Raw genomic sequence first — 20489 nt, forward strand, 5'->3', positions numbered from 1 at the left:
ACCTTACCAGGTAGTTAACTTGCCTGTAAATAGTAGTAGATAGTGAAAGCTGGAAGCAAATAAAATACAGTTTTGGACTGAAAATACAAGGGATAGCAGGCCATGGATCAGGCAGATGATGAGGAAAAAGAATTGGAATAGGAATTCTATGTTTTCTCCCTTTGTCTGTTTCATAATTAATAGTAGAACAGGAAATTGACAGGCATGTCAATTTAAAACAAGTACATATATAAGTATATATAAGTACAATCATAGAAGATATAACATTCTCAATTGCAATGATGAATTTTCCAGGAAAACAAATTTGTTTGCTGAATTCAGTGCTAGCCATTTTTTTGTTTTTACTGTCCATCTATGTCTCTGTCTGTCTATCACATTATGATGTATGGCACACAAAAGAGTTTAAAGACAAGTAATACTGAAAATGGAAATTATTTATTTAACCTGACTTTTTAATTACCTGTACATGTAAAAATATTTTCTTTGAAGTAGAAGAGAAGACCTATTTTTTCATTGCAGCGTGTTTATCAGCTTGCATGTTTCCAAGCATCTTTTATCTGTTGTCTAAGAAACCTGGTCTATTATGCCTATTGGAATTTTTACTAAAACATATTCTTGAACTGCCCTAAGCAGCAGATAAAATGTCATTATTTTCAAGTAAAAGTATCACACTATAAAACATTACATGGCTCCCTAATGCCCATCTCTTTCCCGTACAGTCTGTATTAAACACTGCTGCCAGAATTATCCTCCTCTCATCCAAAAGGGTACAGGCCCCTTCCCTGCAGAAGTCCTTATCATGGCTTCCTATAAAACAAAGAATAACGTATAAACTCCTCCTCATAACCTTCAAAGCCCTTCATTTCTCTACACCTAACTACATCTCATCTCTTATTTCTCTATATGTTCCTGGCCGAAACCTCCGCTCCTCTCAGAGCAACCGCTTGGTTGTACCCCCCACTACTACTGCTGTTTCCCGTATCAAACCCTTCTCTTTTGCGACTCCTTATATTTGGAATGCCATTCCTGATTCTCTCAGGAGAGAATCTTCCTTCACTGTTTTTAAAACAAAACTCAAAGATTACCTCTGGGAGCACCTGGATAACACCTGAACTGGCACTTATATAATATTGTAACAAACTGTAACCTGCAGCACCTTAATACCCCTCTGAATTGTGTCTGTATGTTACCCTCCCATTTAAGCTCCCCATAGACGCGACGATTCTTCTTGCCGAACGACCGATTTTAGGGAAGTCCGACCAATCCTTCGAAATTATCGTGCGGTTAGTGGAATTCGAACGATCGTACATCTTACGATTTTTCGGCCGACATCTGTCAGGAAATTATCGGCCAGGTCAAAAAATCTTTGTCGGTCCCAGTGCAATCTATCTATGTTTGCAGGGCCAAGCAGGCAGCTCCCCTTTGTTTTTAGTTGATTGTAAATTTGTACGATCGTACGACCGTTCTGAGAAGATCGTGGTCTCACGATCAGGATCTGATCTTTTAAAAATCTCAATATCTATGGCCAGCTTTAGACTGTAAGCCCTATGGGGTAGGGTCCACTAGCCTTTTGTTTCCTTGACACTGAGCACTTAATCTGCATTTTAAATTATATTTTATACTTATGTGAATTGTATTTCTAATAATGCACCTATTGTAACTTTTTACTTCAATTGCCCCTTGTTTGTCGCTACTAATTTATTGTTTTGCTGTACAGTGCTTTGCCCTCAAGGAGCTCTATACAAATAAAAATATACATACATACATACATTTATTATTATAAAGTGCAAGTTCAGCTCTGTAATGCAACTTTTGCTGCAGTCTTACTTGCATCTAAAACACTTTTAACACTTTAACATTTTAACACTTTAACATTTTTGGTGCAAAATGCCGGCGGGTCCCTCCAGTCAGTTTGGAAGAATCGTGCCGTGCACCTATTGATGCTGGGAAACCCTTAGGTCACTGTTAAATTTGACCCCCAGCTCTGGAAATGATAACATCCCAACAGCAAACATTTTCAGCAAATGGTCACTTAGCCACAATTAATCTGCTATTATGGGGAAAAGGCATTGCATTTTGTGACTTGCACCCAAATTTATACTTTCCACAGTGCTCTTGCCCTTGTAAATGAGTCCTTATGTTAAAATGGTTTCATTACCTGGTGTCTCTGGAAATGCAATCCCTTCCTAATGGAGGGAGTCAATGGGGGGTGTCAATACGAAGGTGATATTGCATTGTTGTTGAGGTTTTTTTTTGTTTTTTTTTTAGCTCTGAACAGCAAATACATTGCCCCAACTTGTTACAGAAGCTCCTTTACTACATGAATGGGACATGTCATGCAGAATGCTTGAGACCTGGTGTTTTCCGGATAAGGGATCTTTCCATAATTTGGATATATGAGAGATGGCCTTCCCTTAATTCAGAGCTTTCTGGATAATGGGTTTCCACATAATAGATCCAATACCTGTACTATGCTACAACTGTTCTTAATTGAAACATGGCATCTCCTTCTTCTAGTTCTCATTTCTCTTAGTTGCTCAGGTCATAAATTCTCCAAATCAGGCTCAGATCCCATTCGTTTATATAGAAGGCAAGTGGTGGATAATTATGATGTCTGCATTTTTTTTCCCTGGCAAAACAGACCACATGGTGATATTCTAGAGTGGCTTCTCAAATAAATTGGTTAACCTGCAGATTTTGCCCATCCCTAAATAAAACAAGTATTTTTACAAATAGCAGAATTAGGAGAAGCTGGGTTAATAACCACATAAACTACACATATAGGGGGTTATTTACTAAACCTTAATATTTTCTGGTCAAGGTTTTTTGGGCAAAAACTGACATTTTTAGAGAGAAAAAAAATAAAAATTTTCAAGATTTATTATACCCCTAAACTAATAATCCAAAAATCCCCCATCTCAAACCTGCCCAGGTCATGTAGAAGTCAATGGCAGATGTGCCTTTTACAATTTGAAGATATTGTGATCTGTGCTGGGTTGTATACGATAGTCCAAAAACTTCATGGTTTTCGGATGATAACCCGAAAAAATCTAGTGGTTTTGGCATCAAATCAGAAAAATTTGTACGATTAAAGTTTCTGTTCGATTTTATCGAATCTTTTCCCAACCAGACTTTTTCTAGGTATTTTATTGATAATAAGATAAAATCATGGATGAGAGTTTGGTCGAGCTTGGTTTAATAAAAATATGAGATACATTTGAGTTTTAGTGAATAACCCACTTAATCTTGGAAATCATGGAAACATGATGTGATATCAAATTACTTATCATTTACACTTTTTCCCACCTAAGACATCTGTGATTCGGAGTTCAGATCTGCAAAGGTCTGCTCAGTAATATTATTGAGTTTCTAAAGTTCTGTTATGAACCTGCGGTATTATTAAAGAGCAAGAGGTGCAATCTATAGGCATAGATATATATATATGTTCTGTGTTGGTTCAAGCAATACAAAGATTTGATTATCACAATGGACATATTTACATTTTAAAAAAGGGAGAAATATTCCTCCTTCATTACTTAATGAACTTGAATCTGTGAATCAGGAAGAATGCAACAATGTATAATACCGTATATACTCGAGTATAAGCCGAGTTTTTCAGCCCCCAAAATATGCTGAAAAACTCTACCTCGGCTTATACTCGGGTCAAGCGCATAAACGGTCACCCAAGAATAGTCGCCGGTGCCCAAGAATAGTCGCCAGCGCCCAAGAATAGTCGTCGGCGCCCAAAAACATTCGCCAGCGTCCAAGAATGGTCGCCGGCATCCAAAAACGAGACGCTGGCACCTCCAATGGGACCAGAAACCCTCAATTTTTTGATTGAAACTTACCAGAAGCTGCTGCATTTACCACCCTAGGCTTATACTCGAGTCAATAAGTTTTCCCAGTTTTTGGAGGTAAAATTGGGTACCTCGGCTTATACTCGGAACGGCTTATACTCGAGTATATACGGTAGTCCAGGATCAAGTTTATAAAGGGAAATTGTGGTCCAACACCGTAATAATTTATACTTTATTGAAGTCACCATTTCCATTATTTTTTCAGCAATTGTATATATTGTATATAATTGCAAATTCAAGACATGAGATGTCAAGCTAGTGAAAAAGAAAAAAAAAGAACAGCAAATGCATTTCCAGCAACAAAGCAGTAACTTTGAAATCTCCTGAATTATAAATACACCATCACTGTTGTAAAGGCTGAGTGATCTGCTATTATTAAACAATCAAAAACAATGTCTCTTGGGGAAGCCGCCACATTGTGTTTAACAATCAAGGGAACCAATTACTTCCTATTGAGTTTAAATTAGTTGTTTGATGTAACTAAATTACAGTAGTTATTTGATATAATCACAGTAATAAGAAAGTCAGCTCTTAAGCATGTTCTTTCTTGAAAACGACATGGAATGAGAACAATGTTTGACTCAATCTTGCACCGTGTATTAGCTGAGGTTTAATACTTCTACTTTAAAGCATCAGTGACCCCCAAAAAATTTTAAATTATCCATGTACATGGATTAAGCACCGATCATGTAAAAATGTTTTCTTAGAAGCATAAGCCCATACCTTATTGCATTGAATTTGCTACATGCTCACCTCTATTTTAACATCTTGTATGCATTGTCTATACATTAATTATTCAGTTGTATTCATAGAGTATTATATGAAACATTCGAAGAATGCCAAAAGCATAAAAAAATGACAGGTATTTATATAAAAATATACTATTTTCCAAAAAAATTACATGAAAACCAATTTCGGGCTTGCCCATACTGTAGCCAGGCCCAAAATGGCAATCTGGGGATTCTGGCAAATGCCAGAGGATTGTTGTAACATGCCTTAGACATTCACTATTTAGTAGGCTGGAAGGGGGCTGATTGGGCAGCTGTGTAGTTAAAATGTCAGGGCCTAGTTTAATTTCAATCCAGGCTTGACTGTAGTTATAGGCTTGTGGTCAGTGTTGACATAAGTATTTGGTGTCAACAAGAAGTAGCTGTACAATTAATAAAATGAAGCATTATTTCTGCTTTGGGTTTTTTTGTCATTGGGATCTGCATTGAGTCCAGAGCTTAAAGAGGAATGAACCACTAGACATTATAAAATGTTTTGGAGCTTAAAAAATCTTAAAAAATTCAAGTTTCCTCTAAATATTCAAATTTTTTCACACTAGAAAACTCAATCTGATGAATTTGACCTTTAATAAATAATCCCCAATGTGTTTCAATGTGATAATATTCAAACAAATGTGCCTAAACTTCAGTTCCTTTTTTAATGATGAAGTGGATCTCCGTACACCAATAATAGTTGTGAGTCAACCTACTCACCCGAACGATTAAGGGGCAAATTCACTAAGATGCGAAGTTGCGCCAGGCGCAACTTCGCCGCACTTCGCCACACTTCGCCAGGCGTAGTTTCGCCAGGGCTCCGCAAATTCACTAAAATCAGAAGTTGCGCACAGGGGTAGCGTAAGGTTGCGAAGTTGCGCTAGCGTTGATTCGCTATATAAAGCGAAGTTGCGCTAGCGAAGGCTAATTTGCATACGGCGCGAAATTCAAATTTCAATGGAGGAACACGTATCTGCACTACAAATGCCTAGAAAACCTTCAAATCAGCAAATAAAAATTTTATTTTGCCCTACACATGTCTAGGTAAGTTGCCATGAGTCAGGAAATGTAGGGGGGAGGAAGGGGAGCCCCAAAAAATTTTCGATCTTTTTCAGCCTATCACCCATCATGTAGAAAACATGCCAGCGTTTTTTTGGGACTTAGAAAAAAAATTGACTTTTTTTAAAACAATCCTTATCTACTCTATTGCGCTTCGCCAGGTCTGAGGTGGCGAAGGAAGTCTAGCGTAAAAGGTGTGCTTAGCGCTGGCGATTAGTCGCCAGGCGACTAAATCTCCCCGAAATGCCCAGTGTGACCTTAACCTTAATAAATAGGCCTCAATATTTCTCAACAATTGTTATCAGACAAGTGATCAATCTCTCTTTCTATGTATGTATGTATGTATGTATGTATGTATGTATGTATGCATGTATATATATATATATATATATATATGTATATATATATATATATAATATATATATATATATATATATATATATATATATATATATATATATATATATATATATATATATATATATATATATATATATATATATATATATATATATATATTGCATTTAGAATTCAGAATCACCAAAGCAAAAAAAGAGATATTTGTAATAGAAAAATAAATGTGAGGCTTTGACAAGGCTGGAGGAGTAAAATATATGCCTTTTAACATTTGTGTGCCCTGCAGCTGAAGAAAGTGTTCAACAAGTTATCACCAAGAAGACAAGCTTAATACACAGTTCCTTGGAAGCTTCTGTAGCAGTAAAATGATTGGTCCCAAATGAAGTGGTAATTAGTCTAGCTATGCCTTCAACTAAAGGAAGAAAATACTAGTTTCATTCCTGTTGAATCTTATCAAACTTTCACAAAAGCTAAACATATAAATCCAGGTATACTGTTTTCCCGATATTTCCTTATGGATGATCATTATTTTATCTTAGTTAGGAAAGCAGCACATGGAGTGTTTTGCAGCAACAAAGGATTTCCCGTGGGAGTTTAAATAAGTAAAACTCAAGGCAAAAAAAGACTTTGCTCTCTTGATAAATGAGCTCCCTGCACTTGATTTATTTCTTATATAATATCCCTTTACAAAAATAACAAAAAACACCTGAAGACTTTCACAAAACAATTTATATTTAGCTCACAACAGAATATTTTAAATGACTAGTCATTTTTTTAAAACTATTCTTGTATTTGCTGTGTCAGTGAATTATGTTCAGAGGCTTTAATGAAAGAGTTACACCGGAGGTTACATTTGCAGCATTAAAATAATCATTCTATTAATAATTCTGCAAGCCTGTCTGTCATTTTCTCCCCTTTCAAATGGTATGTGCCAAGAAATTCAGCCAAGCCTAGCTCGCACAAACGTTTCAGGTTACCAATGTGCTTTAAAGGAAAACTATACCCCCCCCCGAATAATGTAGGTCTCTATAAAAAGATATTGTATAAAACAGCTCATATGTAAAACCCTGCTTCATGTAAATAAACCATTTTCATAATAATATACTTTTCTAGTAGTATGTGCCATTGGGTAATCATAAATAGAAAACTGCCATTTAAAAAAAATAAGGGCCACCCCTTGGGATCATACGATTCACGGTGCACACAAACATACTAAACAAACCATACATGTAAGGTCACATGAGCCAATTAACAGACAGAGTTCTGTCTTTTGCTTCCACACTTCTTCCTGGTACAGTTAGAGTTGAAGTATTTCTGGTCAGGTGATCTCTGAGGCAGCACACAGACCATCATGAAATGGTGGTTCGAGGTAAGAGATGTAAAAGACAATATTTACTTAAATATATATACAAGTTTGATAAGATTCATTAATATGCCACTTAATTTGATATAAACTGATAATAATCTGCTGCTCAAGTATTCATTTTGGGGTATAGTTTTCCTTTAAGGAAGAGACAATACATTTCTCTATAAGCAGAGACACACCACAACTAAAAGTTTACTAGGTAAAACAGTACAAATGTTTTGGCGTCCTTGGTTTTACCAAGCTTAAATGCAGCAGATCATCTAAGGTCTAAGAAGCTGTCGATTTGGAGCTTTATGGGCAACCAATTACTAGATCCAATACCTCCAATTGCTTTCTGCAACGGCATAACTATTGGAATCATCACAGCAGAATCTTTTTAGAATTCCCCAAGAACTTTAAGGAAGATGACCTTTATTGAAAGTTAACATTAGCATTAGGATCCAACTGAATACTTTACGCTCCTGGGCCAAAGATAATGCTGGTTCTGTTTCCTCCTTCCCTATTGTTTTGTTTTTGGTTTCAAGGTAACTTTCACCAGCGTTCTATGAGTGCAGTCATGTTGGGCATTTCAGGTATGGGACCTGTTATCCAGAATTCTCAGGACCTGGGGTTTTTCTAATAAGGAATCTTTCGGTAATTTCGGTCGCCATACTTTGTCTACTAAAAAAATGTAAACATTTAATAAATTAAATAGGACAGTTTTGCCTTCATTAAAGATCATTTATATCTAAGTTGGGATCAAGTACAAGGTCCTGTTTTATTATTAAAGGGAATTTTTTTTTTCCATTATTGATTAAAATGAGTCAATGGGAGATGGCCTTCCTGTAATTCAGAGCTCTCTAGATAACAGGTTTCTGGCTAACCGATCCCATACCTGCATATATATTGTTGGATTATTCAGTATTTCAGTGACAAGCTCAAACAAATAGAACACAGGAACGGTGTTTCATTTCTAGTGATGAGCAATTTTTTTCGCCAGCCATGGATTTGCGGCAAAATTCTGCATTTCGCCGTCGGCAAATTTTTTTTTCACAAAGCTGCAGCAAATATTCACAGTGGAAAAATTTGCTGTGACAAAAACGTCATCATGAGAAAAAACGCTCATTGACTTTAATGCATTTGGACATAAAATTCGCCACAAGAAAAAACGCCCATTGACTTTAATGCATTTGGACAAAAAAGTCACCAAGATAAAAAAGTTGCCACAAGAAAAAATGCCCCATGACTGCATTTGGACAGAAAAAAAATTGTCATGCACGTAAAAATTGGTGCACATAAAAAATGTTGACCCCCATTGAGTTCAATGCTTATTGGAATTTAGCAGTTTTGCTAATTTTTTTTTATGTAAAAGTGAAACAGATTCGCTCATCACTAAACATTTCACCAAACAAGCAAGCAACTGAAACTGGAAACAAATCTTCTAGAAGATTTGTAGTTATTCCATTTCTTCAGCCTTTTAAATTTAAAGGCACAATTTGCCCTTCTTATACACAGAGCACATATTTTTTTCTTCTATGAAAAGAAGTAAATAGCAACAAATTCTAAACAAACAACTGCCTGGCAGGAGATCTTAAGCAAAGTGAAATCTGCACGCTACATAAAGTGAATCGATAGTTTGTCTTTGCATTTCCCCCACTTACAGTTAACACTTATTACTTCCTATCTCAACAAACCAGAAGGCCTGTAATTACTGTGGATACCAGTGCAGGAAAATGAATATAGTACAGGTAATTGTCAATGTTCCTTTAGTTTCATTGCGTCTCTAGAGTGAGATTTATTATTGGCCATTTATGTAATGAACCTAATAACATCAAATATTCTGCTACCTTCCTTGATAGGTTAGTGAACAATGACATAATTAGGGCTAGACGGGGAGAAGGGACACCATTTCCAAATTGATTGTGGCACAATGTTTATGTTAATAATGAAATGGTCTAAGGACAGAGTGCCAAATAGAGGTAATTCTAGAAATGCTACATTTTCCATTTTCAAAGATATATTGAGCTGTACAATGGACACTGAAGACTTTTTGTTAAGCTATTATATTAAAAGCCACTTAGCTGACTTGTAGCTTGAGATTGGCCTTTATTACATCACATAGCAAAATCAGAATTCAGTCATATTTCAATACAGAATTTAATTTGTTATGATGGCATGTACTCCTTTGCTACTTCACTTCTTTTGCTATAAATACTTATCCCCTTTGTATGTTCTCCTACAGAATATTATTAAAAAAATAAATGAAACAATAATAACATGTAGTTCATTTCCCTTGTTATCTGGCCTTTCTCTTCTAACCCAGGTGGATATGTCTGGGGAGCCTGGGATCAACAAGGTCCAGTAAATTTGTTTTGTCTTAGATGGACAACCTTTCTAGTGAAAGTTGGGGAACAGGGACCCTATGAACAACTAGAAGGACTAGCTTTAGCACATTCTAGGAATGTGAGCTAGTGAGAAAGAAGTATAAAGAGCAGACTGTGCTCCAACAACAATCTATAGCTGGAGGTAGCTCTCACCTAGGCTCTGCTAGACTTATTGAATGATCACAGTACTGAAGAGTGAGTCAGGTAATATTTACTCTCTGATCCATTTCTGCTGTATGGGACCTGGACCACAGTAGCTAGAAACCCTAGGCCGTGTATTAGCCAAGATAGGGTTACAAATAAAACAGCAAATTCAAATAGAAATGGTATAACTAGGCCCCCAGTAAAATTCTTTCTGGTCTACCACTACCGAAATGATTTGTTTTGCTTCCTTATATTGTAACTATGCATCAGACAAACCTGCGCTACTGGACCAAATATACTTGGGAATTCCATAAGACCTGCTGCTCCTACTGTTGTGAAAATTCACCTCTAATAAATTCCCAGGGGTTGAGCCCTCCAAACGGTGTGGAGGCAGGGTTTGTAAAACTGTAAATGGGTGCAGTGCACAATCATTGGGCATTAATGGATATTGCAACTTAAACAGAGAACTTATTTATTGAAGCACAGTATCCACAAAGGAGTTCAAATAGAGATCAACATGAACATGGAACAATTATACTCATATACTCATATAGGCATATACTCATTCATCAACGATCAATATAAATTCCCACAGTGACAATAGCATACACAGCGTCTACAAAGGTACACCCTTCTTTCAGCCTTTACCCTAAGTGAAGCACACTCTAACACTTAGTCCCTACTTCTGGGCAATTGGTACCCAGGATCATAAGCCCACTCACACTACTCGGTGGAGCCTCAGCTGCTCGGCTAAAAGCCTAACTATCTGTCGCTCCTAGAGTGAAAGCGAGTTCCTGCCTGCTCAGGTAAGGGATTAACAAAATGGACCCTGAGCATATGTGCTAAGTATAATACATTGCCATCTATTGGCTAAACCTGGGATATTTAGGGTTAATGTTTTGACCCAGGAAATGGAGGATTACTTACTGTATGATATCTTTGTCCTTATTGTTTCCAAGGCAGAGGTACAGTATGGTACAATGTATAAAGGGAAAGAGATGATGATCGGTTTATGGGAATTCTTTAGGTTGTCGGGAAATATAAAACACCCTTGCACAGTAGATTTCATTATGCTCAAATCATAAATATCTATCTAATCACAGTATATATTTTATTAATTTAATATAATTAGTGAATTGCTAATTTGACCCATCTTGCCTGCCAAAAAATGGTGAAAATTTGCCAAAATGCATTGAAGTCTATGGGTAACAAAAAAGTTTGGGTGCCATTTTCACAGCAAAACTTCTTTCATCACTATTAATAATATAATAATAATTGAAAAATAATATAAAGATACATATGTTGTGTATTGGTTTAATGTGTGTAAATCATGGACAAATTATTTAACAGTAGCAAACTTCTTTCTTCCTACAGAAACCCCTCTCACCAAGTTTTTCTGTAAGGAAGCAAGTGGACATCTGATTGAATATTGTATTAATTGTACCATATAAACATTTTATTTTACTTGGCAAATGGCTAATTGGCTTTTTAAAACAGTCTTAAAGCATTAGCCAACACATTATTAAGCTGAGCCATCTGTCAGTAGGGTGCCAGCAAAAAGAGGAATGCCTTTGTTCTTGAAGTGGATCTATCAAGCATATTTTTATTTAAATTTCCCATCTGGGCAAAAGAAATCACTGACAACTTCTGTAAAATATGTGCGTATGCTATGAATATATATCAGTCCCCTATTCCACTGTAATTCTGCCATAGAAAAGCTTTTAAAGAATTTATATATTTGTTCTTCTTTGATCAGTTACCTGTTCTTATGGTTTCAGGCAATAATGTGCAATGCAAAATTAAATTCAATGGGAAATGTTATGATAGCCAAGATTTGAATGCTTATAGGCATATAGATGGCATCACAGACCATCTTTTAATAAGTCCCATAGTGGATTTGGCTTTTATTATTACGAAGATCCTGCAGATATTTGCATAGCATTAATCTTAGATTTCTTGAAATCATGTACATTTTGTTTGTTTTTTTTGCAGGTAAAGACAGAGACAGTAGCTCAATAAACAGTAGACAGGGTTGTAGAAGACTAAGCGATGTTGAAAAAAGTTATTAAACTTTAATGTGAAACATGGCATATTTATCATTATACTGTACTTCATTTATATAGCTTTGATACATTCAATTGAAGTCCCTGTCCCAGTAGAACTTACAATGGGCAGTTTTGATCAAGTGAAAATCTGGTTTTAAATTTTTTTAAAAAAGAAGTAGGCTAGAAACTCTGGATATTATATTTTGGGGTTCTGTACCAGCGCAAGGCAACCACAGTTCCTTTAGCAGTCAAGGCCTGTTTCTCCGAATATTCCCCAAGTAGCTCCCCCTCATCTTTCCTGCTGCTTCACTGTACATGCTCTGTGCTGCTGTCTAGGGATGGGCGAATTTATTCGCCAGGCGCGAATTTGCGGTGAATTTGCGCGATTCGCCGGCAGCGAATAAATTCGCGAAACGCCCGCGAAAATTCGCGCCAAAAATTCGGCGGCGTCAAAAAATGTTTTTTCAAAAAAAATGGACGCCGGCGTCAAAAACGGGCGTCGGAGCCGTTTCGCGAATTTTTCGCCGTTTCCCGAATTTCGCGCGAAATTTCGAGAATTTTTCTGCGAAATTTCGAGAATTTTTCGGCGAAACGGCGCAAATTCGCCCATCACTACTGCTGTCATTCACCTGAGCTTAGGGACCAACTCACAATATACTGTATGTAATGTCACAATACAAGAAAGTGCAGTGAAACGCAGGAAAATATTATTTAAAAATTTTCATCCATAATTATTAAGGGCATTGAGATTTGAGTTTTTTTCCACGAAAATTTGAGTTTTCAAGTTGATTTTCGGGTTAAAAAAAAAATCTAATTTTATAACCCGACCCTGGAAATATCTTGAATCCGAAAATTTGCCATCTAAATCCTGTCAAGGTCATGTAGGAGTAAATGGCAGAGGCCCAGTGAACCATTCCAAGATGTTAATAGCCTTCATGATGTTTAAGTTTTTTCTCAAAAACTCACTGATTCTACTTTTTCCTATTCAAGTTTTTTTAATTAGAAACTATTCAAGTTCCTTTGAGGTATATAAAATTCAAACCGTTGATAAATAAAATTCAACCTTTGATAAATAACCCCCTAAAAGTCTTAAAAGCATAGACAATGGTTTTGCTACGATTATGTGAATGTTTGGTCTGTGTCCTTGTATATGTTCAAGCAGTAAATGGGATTAATGCACCAAACAAATGAGCTCACAAGTAATTATTCATCTAATTAAAGATAAACAAATAGATTAGACACAGGATTTTTAATTTTGGAATTCTCTGCAGAAACTTCAGAAACATACCTCCATAATAAGCATAAGACAAAGACATGCTTGTTAAAGCAGATCCCAAGTAGAAAAGATTGGCTGTATGCATTAAAGGAATAACTGAAATGTAATAATAAGTAAAGGAAATTAAATATTTGTAATACATTCAAAAAGTTGTAAGGAAAAAACGAGACTTTTCCAGTATTTATTATGAAACCAAACTGTGACAATTCAGAATCCGAAAAAACTCCAGCTAAAACCTGTGGAAAACATGAAGAAGTCAATGGCAGATGTTCTTTTTACAACTTTTCGTGGTTTTAAAGGAGAAGGAAAGCTACTGAAGCAGTATATTGCCAAGCGATTAGCCACAATAGTGAAAGCTATAACACTATATTTATTCTGCAGAATGCTTTACCATACCCGAGTAAATCGCTCTAGAAGCTCTCTGTATTTGTTTAGGATAGCAGCTGCCATATTAGCTTGGTGTGACATCACTTCCTGCCTGAGTCTCTCCCAGCTTACTCATAGCTCTGGGTTCAGATTACAGCAGGGAGGAGGGAGAAGAGAGGGGGGAGGGAGAAGCAAACTGAGTATGCTCAAGCACTAGCCCTGGAGGTTTATGACTTTATGCTGAAAACAGGAAGTCTGATACAGAAGCCCATGTGTACACAACAGAAAGAAAGAAATGCTGTGTTTCTTTTGACAGAGGACTCAGAGCAGCATGAGGGTTACTGGTGTATTTATATAGACCTTTCTGATAAAGCTTACTTAATTCTAGCCTTTCCTTCTCCTTTAAAAGGTTTTCCGGTGTTTTTAACGCTGATTTTTGTAAGACAAGTCATATATATGATATAGTCATAGTTATTGTGCAACAACTTAAAAAAAAGTTATGGTGTTCTTGACTTTTCTGACAATTTCAAGAGGAAGAGGAAGAAAGTACCCGCTCTATCCAATTAATTCAAACAGGTCACTAAAATAAATTATAAATACATCTTTATCACCAGATTAGAAATGATTAATTATGTATATATTTATTTCCTTAACACCACCAATTTTTAATTAAACCAATCACATAACAGGTTCATTATTATAAGTGCAGTTAAAAAGTTAAAAATCAATTGTCATTAAATTTATTAAATTGATAGATAATCCCACAATTATATACTCTGAATTAAAAAACACCCGTAGATAGGTTGTATTGCCATTCCATTATAAGTGCAGCAGGATTTCTCCAATCAGTAATTGCTAATCAATTGATCAATTGCAACCCAAACGACCTTAAACATTAATTAAGTACATGTGTTTAGTTAATACACCATTAGTATTATAATGTGCAGTGCTTATAAATAGTAATTAATATCTTATACCAGTTAATTGTAAATATATAATTAATTTCTAGTGACCAAAATTCATTAGGATAAAATTAGAATCAGCTGCTTGAGTTCATACAATAGAAAGAAAATGAAATGACAGTGGGTGGAGTTGTCCCAATTTCTACTGCCTAATATTTTCTATCCCTGGGACACCACAAAGAGGGAAAAGGCAGAGTAACCGGGACTGTGGTCTCAAATAGTGATGCACAGATTTACGGCGAATTCCTGCGATTCGCGCAGCGAATAATTTTGCGAAACTGCCGCGAAAATTCGCCGGCGTAAAAAAAAAATGTATGCCGGCTTCTGTTTTTTTGGATACCATCGCATTTTCGCCGGTGAATGTGCGCCGGCATCCAAAAAAATGGACGCCGGCGTCAAAAACGGACGCCAGCGTCAAAAATGAGTGAATTTTTCCAGCCAAATTCGCCCATCACTATTGTTGAAGGCTATGATCTAAAAACCACAAATCCTCAGCCTTTTGGGATTATATCAGAAAAAGAGGAAGAACAGGTATGAGCCGAGCAGCAGGCTAGGAATTCACCCCCCCTCCATATTGACTTTTCTGTGACTTTACTTCTTCATGCTTTTTCAATTTCAGATTTTTTTTCTAAATTTCATGACACTTGTGATTTTAGAGAAAGTTAGTTTAGTTGTGGTTTTAAAAGCCTCTAAAACTATGAAAATGAGACTGTCAATAAACAGGACTCCACAAATAAAAATAATTTGGCTAATAACTCCCTACATTTTGATATAAATTACTACAAACATTGATTGGCCTTATATCATTTATAACGTTATGAGGTAGTGTAATTAAAGTTGAAAAATTTGCGCCATTTTAGCAACCCAGAGATACCAGTCAAAAGATACTAGTTAACTATCTGAAAGCAAACATCTGATTGATTGCTGTGTATAAAACGTGTATCTTTCATTATATAACCTACTGTCTTTGGAGTCCGGGGTCATGGGAATTGTGCAGCAATTCTGTATTCCATATTTATTTGTTATGCAAATGAAACCATGCTACCATCACAACTCTTACCAATTATAGATGCAGGCCAATGTCAGAAGATATAGTAAGTAAGTGTGTTATTATTAAAGTTTTTCTACAAGTTAATCTGGTTATTCTGGCATCATATCTTTGTCTATCAGGTTTATCAGTTGTGAAACTGATCTTCCCTTTTTTCAACAGTAGATATAATTATTTCTAAACAATTGGTGCGACATTTAAATGATCTCTCTGGGGACTTTTAATATATTCTCTTCTTTTTCTTATATTATGCAATTGAGCTTCTATTTCTATGCATCACCTTAGGAAATGAGGCATTTAATAGGTAAGGCAAGTAGTCTGCATACAAAATATGTTTACAGGAGAAACATCTCTCATGCATAATAATGTATGTTTATTTGTTAGACCATGTTTGTAGAGTGAGGGATGGAAATGCCAGAGAAAATGGTTGATAAGAGCCCTGAATATTGTTAAAATGTTTCCCTAAAGACACCCACTTAAAGCCAAGGCTTTATCAAATACTCAAGGTTTCCTAAGAGGAAAAGAATAAACTGAAAATATACACAATTAAAAAAAAAAAAAGGATGAATGAAAGCATTTTTAACAATCGCCCTCATCATTCTGTTTCCTTCCTGTCCGTATAATTAGATTGTATACTGCAGCAAAGAATTGAATGTGTCACAGTTTGAGCTGGTGATCGGAACTGTGATTCATTCTTCAATATGCTAAGCATGTAGCATCTTAAAGGAAAACTATACCCCCAAAATGAATACTTAAGCAAGAGATAGTTTATATCAAATTGAATGACATATTAAAGAATCTTACCAAACTGGAATATATATTTACATAAATATTGCCCTTTTACATCTCTTGCCTTGAACCACCATTTCGTGACTCTATCTGTGCTGCCTCAGAGATCACCTGACCAGAAATACTACAACACTAACTGTAACAGGAAGAAGTGAGGAAGCAAAAGACAGAACTCTGTCTGTTAATTGGCTCATGTGACCTTACATGTGGTTTGTATGCGTGCACAGTGAATCTTACGATCTCAGGGGGCGGCCCTTATTTTTTAAAATGGCAATTTTCTATTTATGATTACCCAATGGCACATACTACTAGAAAAGTATATTATTATGATAATGGTTCATTTACATGAAGCAGGGTTTTACACATGAGCTGTTTTACTCAGTATCTTTTAATAGAGACCTACATTGTTTGGGGGGTATAGTTTTCCTTTAATAAGCACCGTTAATACAGAATATTTCACTGTATGTATTTCAGTTACTATACGAGATCTAAAAATGTGAATTTCTTATGGCTCCGTAAAAGTAGCATCCGAGCCCTGTTGGAAAAATTACAGAATGAACCGTCGCACCAGATTGCTGCAGGGTAATTAAAATTAAACACTCAAAATACTTATAACTCAAGATGCTTTGTTACAGTAGCTCTCAGTGCAAGCCTTTATTGTGAGTTTCTAGAAAACATATGATAACACGTTCACTAATAAATGTCCTTCTAGCTAATTGGCTTTCCTATATTAAAAAAAAACAGAATGCAATGCTGACAACTCAAGGGAACAACAGAAACCCAGAATAATAGAAGAATAATAGATACTGAGAGCAACTGAATCCATTATCCATATAAAGACATGAACAGGGTTTATTTTATTTCTTCAGAGGTTTTGCATGACCACACAAATTAACTTGGCCTCCACTTATTGATTTAACATTGCACATTGATGAAAACATTAGTCAATGGCTGTTTAATGTAATGTAGCACATTTCTAGTGTATTTGTCCCTCGACTTCCATTATTTGTTGGAAAAGGAATGGTATTTCTTTTTTTTTTTAAACTACCTTTGTGTATTGGGGTGGGAAGGTTTTTTTTATTATCATTAAAGAGTAAATGCAATAAAGAGCATTGAAAAACAGTAGATAATGTAATTAGGTAAGTGACCCTTGTTGACAAACACTGAGCACAAGGATTCCAATTATTAAAGAGGTAAAAAAACTCTAATGTTCAGACCAAACACTAAGGGGCAGATTTATTAAGGGTCGAATTTCAAAGTAATGAGAGTTTTTTTGAACCCCTATAACTTCGAATTTCGAATAAAAAAAGACCAATCGAAATTGATGAATAAAATCGAAGTTTTTAACTTCGGGTGCATAGGCTGTATTCGAATTGAAGTTTTAGCACATTATTCGAATGAAAGGATTTTCCCCAAAAAAACTTAGATTCTTCAAACTTAGATTTTTCAAAGTCCACTAAATGACTCCAAATGGGTTCTAGGAGGTCCCCCATAGGCTAAAATAGCAATCCGGCAGGTTTTAGATAGCGAATGGTCAAAGTCCAAGTTTTAAACAGACACCAGAAGAAGCAGTATGGCTAGTTCAGAGAGCGCAATAGCAGTCTCTGCACTAGAAGAGACAACATTCTGGTTCAAAAAATTTAAATTGAGCTCTTATAGTTATCTGGAGCAGCAATTTGCCTCATTGGCACAGTGCCCCTGTGTAAGATGTCATAGAGCATAGGCAGTCACAGTTTATTAGGCATTTGGGGGAAGGCTGTTTAGGCTTCTGTGTACCTGAAATGCCATGGCTTATTTTGAATTTCGGCCCACACATTAACCCATATGGTACAGAGGGTAGCCATGGCTAGAGTTAAAGGAAAACTATACCCCCAAAATGAATACTTAAGCAACAAATTGAATGACATATTAAAGAATCTTACCAAACTAGAATATACATTTACATAAATATTGCCCTTTTACATCTCTTGCCTTGAACCACCATTTCGTGACTCTATCTGTGCTGTCTCAGAGATCACCTGACCAGAAATACTACAACACTAACTGTAACAGGAAGAAGTGAGGAAGCAAAAGACACAACTCTGTCTGTTAATTGGCTCATGTGACCTTACATGTGGTTTGTATGTGTGCACAGTGAATCGTACGATCTCAGGGGACGGCCCTTATTTTTTAAAATGGCAATTTTCTATTTATGATTACCCAATGGCACATACTACTAAAAAAGTATATTATTATGTTAATGGTTCATTTACATGATGCAGGGTTTTACACATGAGCTGTTTTACTCAGTATCTTTTAATAGAGACCTACATTGTTTGGGGGGTATAGTTTTCCTTTAAGCGGGTTGGGACAGTTCATGATAGCATTGGAAGGATATGCATTTGTTGTAATCTAGCAAACCATGAAATGGGACCCAATGACCCAGAATGCAGTGCAGGGAAGCAGAGCGTGCCATGGCTTGGAGGGCATTCTGCCCCCTTCCACTTCCTCAGTTTTTAACAGGGCTGGTGATTTGTCAATGTAAAATATTCTGGGTGGTTACTAAGGGGAGGGTTACACAAAGGAAACATAATCTCATGTCTTTGGTTTGTTTTGGACAGCAGAAGGAACAGTAGCTTGCAACATCCCCCTCATAAAGTGGATTGTTTTTTTGTCACAGTTGTTGTAGGGTATCTTTACTCTGAGCCCCAGGGGGAGGTAAACCAGGGTATTTGACATGGACCGTGAGCAGCTTACTAGGCCTGAGATCCTGAAAGGACAGTTGTCAGTCTTGGTTTAGGGCTGGGGAGAAAGGAGGCAGGAACCAGATGTTACATTTGGGAGCAGGCTCAGTCTTCTAGGAGGCGAGTAAGGATTGTTGGCTATTGTATGTCTGTTATACAAATGGGTTTGATGCAAATTACTAATGGTATACATGTTAACTAATGTTAAAGGGATACTGTCATGGGAAAACATGTTTTTTTCAAAATGAATCAGTTAATAGTGCTACTCCAGCAGAATTCTGCACTGAAATCCAATTCTCAAAAGAGCAAACAAATTTTTTTATATTCAATTTTGATATCTAACATGGGGCTAGACATATTGTCAGTTTCCCAGCTGCCCCAGTCATGTAACTTGTGCCTGCACTTTAGGATGGAACTACTTTCTTGCAGGCTGTTATTTCTCCTACTTAAATAACTGAATCAGTCTCAGTGGGACTTGGCTTTTACTATTGAGTGTTGTTTTTAGATCTACCAGGCAGCTGTTGTCTTGTGTTAGGGAGCTGCTATCTGGTTATCTTCCCATTGTTCTGTTGTTAGGCTGCTGGGAGGAAAGGGAGGGGAGATATCAGTCCAGCTTGCAGTACAGCAGTGAAGAGTGACTAAAGTTTATCAGAGCACAAGTCACATGACTGGGGGCAGCTGGGAAACTGACAATATGTCTAGCCCCATGTCAGATTTCAAAATTTAATATAAAAAAAATCTGTTTGCTATGGATTTCTGCTGGAATTCTGCTGGAGCATCATTATTAACTGATATGTTTTGAAAAAACATGTTTTCCCATGACAGTATCCCTTTAAGTTTTATGGTTTATAAATATATACTGTAAATAACTGCAGCCTTTTCTTTCCAACCAAAGGAGTTTTTTTGGGGGAAAAAGGTGGTAGAGGGTTGTTGGGTCAAGCAGGGGAGGGAGAAGGGTACAGTCTCAATGCGGCACCTGTAATGAAACAGTTATTATTCACAGATGGAGGATGCCATTGCCATTCTATCTCCTTTCTGACATGTCTCAGCCTTGACTGAAAACAAATTGCATTGTTCACCAAGTGACTCTCTCATCTCGTGGACATAGGATTTTACTTGGGCCGTTGTCAAACCATGACAGGTGATGAGCCCATAGGTTAACATCCTTCTTAGAGTCGTTCTTAGTGCTTTTTCTACCTCTAGTATCAAAGCTGATGCTGATGCACAATTTATTAAAAATGTAAATCATTTCAAGCAAAGCTGCATGTAAGTTTTGATTAACATCTAATAGAATCTAACCTTGCATATCACAGAAAAACTTGATTTTGTTTTCCTAGAAAAAATCTCCCCCCAGCTTTTGGGTTTATTTTAAT

Source organism: Xenopus laevis, chromosome 6L (assembly GCF_017654675.1).
Source record: "Xenopus laevis strain J_2021 chromosome 6L, Xenopus_laevis_v10.1, whole genome shotgun sequence".
NCBI lineage: Eukaryota > Metazoa > Chordata > Amphibia > Anura > Pipidae > Xenopus > Xenopus laevis.